Source organism: Lygodium microphyllum, chromosome 12 (assembly GCF_053477565.2).
Source record: "Lygodium microphyllum isolate KBCC chromosome 12, Lygodium_microphyllum_v1.1.10, whole genome shotgun sequence".
NCBI classification, from domain to species: Eukaryota; Viridiplantae; Streptophyta; class Polypodiopsida; order Schizaeales; family Lygodiaceae; genus Lygodium; species Lygodium microphyllum.
In genome coordinates, this window is record NC_141146.1 from 20,904,302 (window position 1) to 20,912,724 (window position 8,423).

The window sequence follows — 8,423 nt, forward strand, 5'->3', positions numbered from 1 at the left end:
ACTTAACAAGGGTTGTTTGTGTCATTTTATAGTGACTCGCCTATCCCATGACACTAGTTTGGCATTTATCTCATTTATCAATCCATATCATACTGATGATGCAGATATGATTTGTCATGGCATTGCAATGGAGGATTTAAATGTCTATTCACATTCCTTATTTTCCCCATGGATATCACTAGAGAAAAAAATATGGGTGTCCAGTATGTTATACAAAGGTTTTTCACCGCAACAAGTATTGGAGTGTCACATTCAATATGTGCATCAGAGCCAAAGCAACAATCCAAATCATCCTATGGAAAGAGATGACTTTCTCTCCATCCAAGATATTATGAATATATCTAGGAAGCTTGCCATTGACCAATATCAATTACATGACAATGATGCTGAAAGCACAAAGAGATGGTGCATTGAAAACAAGGAAATGACATTTGTGTATCAGGAACAAAATCTTTCTACTAATAAGGATTTCATATTGGGGATTCAAACACCATGGCAACGAGATATGTGTGACAGATATGGAAATGGCAACTTATTAGCAATGGATTCAACATTTGGTACAAACAAGTATAAGGTAATTTATTAATATTATTCTTGCGTACTTATAGTTTTTACTTCTCAAAATTTTATGCTTTTTGCTTATATTTGAAACTTGCATTTGACAGTTCAATTTATACACAATCCTTGTATTTGACTCCCACCGAAATGGTGTCCCAATTGCTTGGGTGTTAATCTCAAGTGCAACATTTGAGGTAAACAAATTTTGGCTCACAAAGTTTAGGGATCACATGCTAGATTTTCACAAATCATGGGAGCCAACAGCTTTTTTGGTGGATGATGCTGAAAGAGAGATAGATGCTTTAAGGTACATTTCACATGCATGCGTCCTTTTGGAAAACATTTAATTCATGGACTAAAAGCATTACATATTTTACGAATGTATTGTGTGTAGGGTTGTCTTTAATTTGCCTATTTATTTGTGCCTATGGCATGTCCGTCGTTGTTGGTTAAAGCATCTTATTAAAAAAGTCCCACAATGGCCAAAAAGAGCTACGATTTTCCGAGCTCTAGGCAATATTATGAATATGAAAGGTGAATGCAAGGCAACAGAAGTGGCTATAAAGAGGAAGCAAGGGATATGATAGATATATTTAAAAAGGAGTTTGCAGATGAGATAACATTCTTGCACTACTTCAAAACATATTGGGAGCCCAAGATTGGTGAGGACTCCTAATTATCTATTTCAGATTACTTTGTTATATTTTTATTTTTATACATATTTAAATAGTTGTATTATGTGTGTGTTGCAAGGTATGTGGATATGTGCAACACGTACACTTCCACATTCCGGTCAAGACACCAATGGTGCTATAGAGGCATACCATGGCACTTTAAAGTACAAATTCTTAGGTAGCTCAAAGAGATTGACTGGCAGACGAGTGGATTGGCTCCTTCATAAATTGACAAGTTCAGCTCTTCCATATTATTGGTATGTGCAAGCTATGAAAGAAAGTGGATTTGTGAGAAACAATAACATTGAAAAGATAGTGGCCAACTCATATGAGAGGGCTTTGAAGATTCCAGTCGAGTATGTTAGATTCGAAATGAATGGTGCAAGGGCTTCATGTGCGTATGTAAGAAGCATGTCCAAAGACACTATTGAATACACAGTTTATAATGCAGATTGTCAATGGGTTAGGAATTCTTAGGGGCCACTAACAAAGCATATCCCATGCCGGAGGATGAGTGGGATTGGATGCATGTGCTAGCCATCGTCGACTTGCTGCTCTTAGACAATGAAGAGGATTATAAGTAGGCTGCAAAGATAGCTAGTGAGTCCCATAAAGCTACAACATCTCAGCTATTGCTAAGGATAAGACATTGCCATCTGTACCACTTTGCATGATGGCCAAGAGCCCTAGCAGACAACCAACACCTATCCCTTTCCACATTCTGTCTAACAAACTCAAACTTCAGGGGACCCTTGAATACTTGCCAAGAGAGCTGGCAAGCAACCCAGCTACCAATCTCAAACCCCTCAAGGATCTCATGGGCAAGCCAAAGTGGCAGTGGACCAAAGTGTACAACTTGAACTTGATGTATAATTGGCCACTGATCACATATGAGAAGAGGGTTGAGGCTAGAAGCCTAGGAGACGATGAGTAGTCAGAAGATAACGATTCGGATGATGAGTATGAAGACTACTACTCTAGAAATGAGGAAAGTGAGGAAGAAGCCGACATAATAGAGTATGACATGGACGGCCAAGTGATTGAACAAATACAAGTAGACTCCAAGCCACAGAAAGCCAATGTCTTTAGGATTGAAAGAGGAGTCTTCAAAATAGAATGCGATCGTACTTGGTTGGACCAGCTAGGGGTGATAGACTACAAGCAAGTTGGATTAGTTCAACCAAGTGCCACACCCCTCCTTAGAATAGAATCAACCTTGGAGTTGCAACCACCGAGGAAAACTCCTTCTTTTGGTGAAGGTTGTGAGTTTAACTCCAAGTCAGAAGTGAGCTTTGAGAGAGACCCAGAAATGCTCTGACCACCTAAGGCCAAATGCACCAAGGGGGACCTCCCAACCCACCTAAGACGTAGGCAGTTGAAGGAGAATAAGGGGAAGCAACCAAGGGGATTGGAAGACAAAGAACAACGGAAGCCCCATGACCTACCTAAGTGCTTCATGAAGTTCAAAAAGGGCGATAGGGTAGTGATCTTGTTAGGAGCCAAGAGACAAGGACAAGCAAATGAACCTATGGAAGGGCCTGCTGCTAAGGTCAAGGAAGCTAATTTGGTAGGGGAAGGGGAAAAGCCTCAACCTATGTTCATAGTAGCTGACGACCTAACTAAGCAAGAGGAGGCTGATCTCGTTTCTCTCCTACGAGAGTACATAAATGCATTCGCTTGGTCCTTAGATGAACTCAAAGGAGCCGATCGAGGGTCGTAACCCATAACATCTTGATGACTCCTTATCCAACACCCGCGGCCATACCCAATGAATCCAAAGCACGCACATGCCATTAAGGAGGAGATAGATAAGTTGTCAAAGGTTGGTTTCATCCATGAAATCAAGCACATGGATTGGATATCACCCATAGTGATTATCTTGAAGAAGAACGGAAAGATTAGAGTGTGTGTAAACCATAAAAAAGTCAATGCTACGACAAAGAGAGATAACTATCCACTACCCTACACTGAGCACATGTTCAAGAGAGTGGCAGGAAGAGAGGCCTACAGTTTCTTGGATGGCTTCTTAGGTTATAACCAGGTGTAGGTGCACCTTGAGACGATAGGCATAAAATAGTATTTGCAACGGAATGGGGCATGTATGCTTATATAGTCATGCCATTTAGGCTAATGAATGCACTGACCACTTTTCAACCCCTCATGTGTACCATCTTCAAGGACATGCTTAGGTGAGAATTGGAGGTGTTTGTTGACAATCTAGGAGTTCACTCCAGTTGGAGGGAACACCTAGATAAACTTCATGTAGTCTTTCTTTGAGTGGTGTAGACTGTATAATCTCTCTTTAAACCCCTTGAAGTGCTAGTTTTGGGTGAAACATGGATGTATTCTAGGGCATGTGTGGTGTTAAAGAATGGCATTGCCACCAACTTCTCCAAAGTCAGAGTCATTATCAATTTACCCTCATCCACGAACTATAAGGGAGTTCAATGCTCCCTGGGACACACAGGGTACTATCGTGATGAGTCACTTTGAACTATGCATTGATTGCTAGGCCCCTTTATAAATTGCTGATCGTATTCGAGTGGACCAAGGAATGCCAATGCGCCTATGAGCAACTTAAAAAATGCTCTCATGACCACACCAATTCTATGAGCCCCAAACTGGAACATAACATTCTACGTGCACATTGATGCCTCGAAGTTTGTTGTGGGAGCTATTTTTTGCCAACCTGGTGAACATAATCTTGATTATCCTGTGAGCTTTACTAATAGACAACTTAGAGATACAGAGATAAATTACTCCACAATGGAGAGGGAAGGCCCATCCATGGTATTAACTGTAAAGAAGTTTTATCATTACCTTTTGGCTACGCCCTTTGTCTTCTTTGTTGGCCATTAAGCCTTGCTTTATCTAGTGAATAAACCTTGTGCTACAGGGTGCATAGCTAGGTGGTTACTCCTGCTCTAGAATTCAACTTCTCTGTGGTTGTACACAAGGGTAAGCAGCATTACATGGTTGGAGCATATGTCCTGCATACCCACAAGAGAAGCCACCTGGACAGGGAATCGTAGATGACTTGCTCGATGTGCATATGTTTAGTATGTCTAGTGAGAGAGACCTTTTCAGGGTTTGATCTAATGCCATATTGGGCCGATGACATAGTCCAAGTCCTAGAGCATGGATTGCCTAAGAGACCTATAGAGAAGGCTAGTCTAAAGTGCCTTATCCTTAAGATTAAGCCCTATCACTTAATTGTCAGCTAGCTCTATAGACTAGGATAGGACTGGTTATTGCAAAGATGCATGTAAACACGAAATGCATGAGGTGCTTGCTGAAGCACATGGTGAAATTGCAAGGTGCTGTAATCTCAGCTATGGTGGCCCATCCTATTCTGTGATGCTACTAAGTTCATGAAGCACTATGACAAATGTCAAATGACCAAAGTATCAATTCATAAGGACAAGATGGAGTTGACCTCGATAATAGCATGACAACCCTTTGAAAAGTGGGGGATCAACTTTATTGGATTGATCAGCCGCCCTACATCGCAGTACTCATAAGAAAGGTACACCCAAAAGAATGGTGCTAAGACCACAACTAAGTTCCTTTGGGAGCAGGTGATCTTGCGATTTGACCGCCCAATTGATCTAGTTTAGTGACCAAAGCACACACTTCATTAATGAAGTGTGCGCCCATTTACTATCTACATTCTTGATCATCCATAGAAAATCATCACCATACTACCCTCAAGCTAATGGTCAGGCTGAATCCACAAACAAAATGCTAATAAACATACTGACTAAGGTAGTCTCTACCTCATGCAGTGACTGGTACAATAAACTCATGGTAGCATTATGGGCCTATAGAACAACTTACAAGACGATCGTATAGCAAACACCATTCAAGCTTACCTACAAGACCAAAGCGATCTTGGCGGTGGAGTTTTTCGTTCCAAGCTTGAGAGTGGTAGTGCAAGAAAAGATGGGATGGAAAGGAGACATGGATAGCTACCCATGCGCTAATCTAAGAAAATGTAAGACGCAAGAGCTGGTTTGACAAACACATCAAACTACGTAACTTTGAGCAAGGCGACCTAGTGCTACTGTACTCTGTAAATGGCCATAAGCAGAAGATGAAGTTTAGAGGATTGGGGTCTTTTAGGGTCGGCAACATCAATCAAACTAGCAATATAGAGCTCAAGATCCTAGAAGGAGAGGGCATAGGCTTCTTTAATGGTAGTCACCTCAAGAAGTACTACCCTCCAATGCATCCACTACACGAGCCTCCAATGCTAAAATCCTCTGTAAATGTAAGAGTAGCCACCATCATTGAGATAGAGGATAAGGATGAGGAAATGGTAGAACCTGCCTACCTACTCATATCAGTGATTGCCCAAAAGACACACACTTTTGATGCACTTATTGATGAGGGAGCTAACTTTAATATCCTTACATGTGATCATTGGACCCTCATTGGTCAGCCCCAACTGCATCCGACTAATGCTTAACTCAACCCATTTGGGGGACAGTCCTACTCACTACTAGGAAAGTACAAAATAGCAATCTCTATCGAGACTAAAAGCCTACCTATAATCTTCTATGTGATGCCTAAGATTAAGGCCGCTGGTAAGGAATCACTGCGCCAGGACACACATTTAGAAAACAAACACATTGCAATGTCAAATATGACTCATAGCGCATTCACCTCGCCATTGGCAATGTTCAGATAGTGATGGCTTCTAGCAAGGGCAGTGCGGCTCCATTGCAGAGCAGCTTGCAATGCCACTGGAACCAAGCACAAAGCCTAAGGAGGGAGATTGGGATTGTCCTTGGGACTTGTCCAACGCTTCCGAAAAAAAATGGCCACAACCCAAGACCATTTAGCAACAACTAAAATGGGTGCCCAAACGGCCATCGCAGTCGCTTAGAATCCAAACCGCACGAACCTGTAACCACGAAACCTCATGCCCCTAGGCCTAGGAGGCAAAGCTGGCGCTACCGAAGCAGACAAATGGTCAAGCCACGATGGGTGCCCAAAGACCTATTGCGTGCTCAAGGCTACTACAAAGGCAATAATTGGATTTGGTTGCCCAAGACTACGAGTGACACAAGTGCCCCTTAATCCAGGTCCTCTAGCCCATCTCCACAAAACAGTAAGCCAGCTAGGAATGAGAAATTGGTTGACTCCAAAGGCATCAAATCCATAGAACCTCAATACGTCTATCGACCAAAACCAAAACTAGTTGCCCCTAGATGAACTCAACCTAACACTCTTAGTATCCTAATTGCTCCATGAGTAGAAGGTAGTGCATTATCTGAGCCGCAAGACCAATCCATCACACAAGTGACCGACAAACATCCTATTGAACAGCCTAGGAGGTAGGCATCAGTAGTGGAGTTATCTAGCTCAACCAAACCCCAACCTCCTGCGCAGGCCTTAGACCCTCCTACAAGCACAAATCTATCCTTACATTAGCCTCAGACCTAGCCACTAATATGGGGGACAACTTAGTCACCTGCATTAGGTGATTGGATGCTACCTTCACCACAACAACCATGAGCTATGAACGACTGGACTTAGGGCTCCCAAGCAAGCCATTAGCAATGCTCCTTGTCATGCACCTAAGAAGAATCTGAATTCATGTTTATCAAAATTTCCATGGTAGCTGAGGAATTGATCACCACCAAAATCTCTCAAGAGCAAGCTTGCACACAACGACTAATCACATCCTATAGTAGGAGCAAAGTCTCTGCAACAAACCAGGAGTTCGAAGAGGTGAAAAAGCTAGCTTGCTCTAACTCTTCTTTTCTGTGCAAATGGTCCACTCTTCATCTCCAATGGGAACAAGAGGGTTGCCAAATTATGACCAATGTAGAGTAGAAGACAGGCAATCAAAACCTCTGAGTATGACCTAGCCTATGTAGACTCTACCTCTTTTAGAGTACTGGCTCACAATCAACCGTTAGAAGACCACGTCATGGCCCACCCCTATTTTGATCGAATCCTGACCAAGAAGCAATTGCATATCGCTAGCAGGATGAACTATGACAACTTCCTTCTCATTGATGATCTGACCTACATTACACATGTAGGCATTGAACCTCATGACATGGACCGTCACGCCCACTTGGAGTATAATCCAACCTTCTACGATTGGCTCATGATGAAGTAAACCATATCACGCATGCGCTTCATGCCCTTAACCCTTCATCTCCAAATCCTCAAAAGGGTCTTTATCACTCTCGAGGGGAGGGGGTAAGGCGAAAAAGAAAACATGACTTGAACCTTAAACCAAACTTCAAAAAAGCAAAAAGGACTGATAAAAGCCAAATTGTACTTAAGGAAGATTTTCATGAAATTTTAGATGGAACTATGTGAACTAATTGAAGCAAAAATTTTCATTCTGTACTTGAGCACTTCATCTTTCCATAGCATGTATTCATAACCCTCTCATCTTTTCACAAAAAGTTGTTTCAAGTAAACTAATAATGGGTTGTTGCATCATGATAGGAACCTGATATGGTGGGCACAACAAAGGCAGCAAGCTCCCATTCACAAAAGAATAGCAGGACAAATATGGCCTAAAAATGGAAAAAAGGGCCTTCAATCAGCTTAAATTCAGAAGCATTCAGAACTTCAAAAGTGTGATGATGAAAGAGCAAGTGGTAGAACATATGGTTGACCAAGGTAACCTTGGTAAAAATATGGAGAAGGTTAGCCAAGCCATTGACTACAACAAGTGCACAAAATTCTTGCAAACTTTCAATGTGAACAAGAATTGTGGCACCATGACAATGATACAAGGAGGATGAATTCGCAGAGTAGAAATGGAGTTGAGCCCCGAAATGGTGGAAAGAGCTCTAGGCTGGTCACCAAGCTCAAGAGGTGGCCCAAAAGAGATGTCTACAGTATGCTAGGGATGGACAAGGCCCAAGTGTACACGAATGATGGAAAGAGCCTAGCCAACATCCCTAACCTCAACATCAAGCTACAAGTAAAGACAATCCATGCTCTATTCTCTAGCCATAGGTACAATGCCTTGATGAGTAGGATTGGAGCTCGCGGCCAAGTCTTTGGACAAAATCGATTGGAATGGTTATGTGCACAAGACCGTGGAAACCTCAGTGAAAGTGCTAGTCACATGAGCCAAAGCAACAAGTGGGGAGTCTCCGGCTTCCACAATGGAGATGGCAAGGAAAAAGTCAGCAGCTAAGGCCTCCAACATAGGTT

The 8,423-nt window shown here is 42.2% G+C and overlaps 1 pseudogene; it reads left to right on the forward strand.

Moving 5' to 3' along the window:
• The first annotated feature begins 295 nt into the window (after nt 1–295).
• On the forward strand, nt 296–1,709 carry LOC148027524 (uncharacterized; annotated as a pseudogene).
• The last annotated feature ends 6,714 nt before the right edge of the window (nt 1,710–8,423 follow it).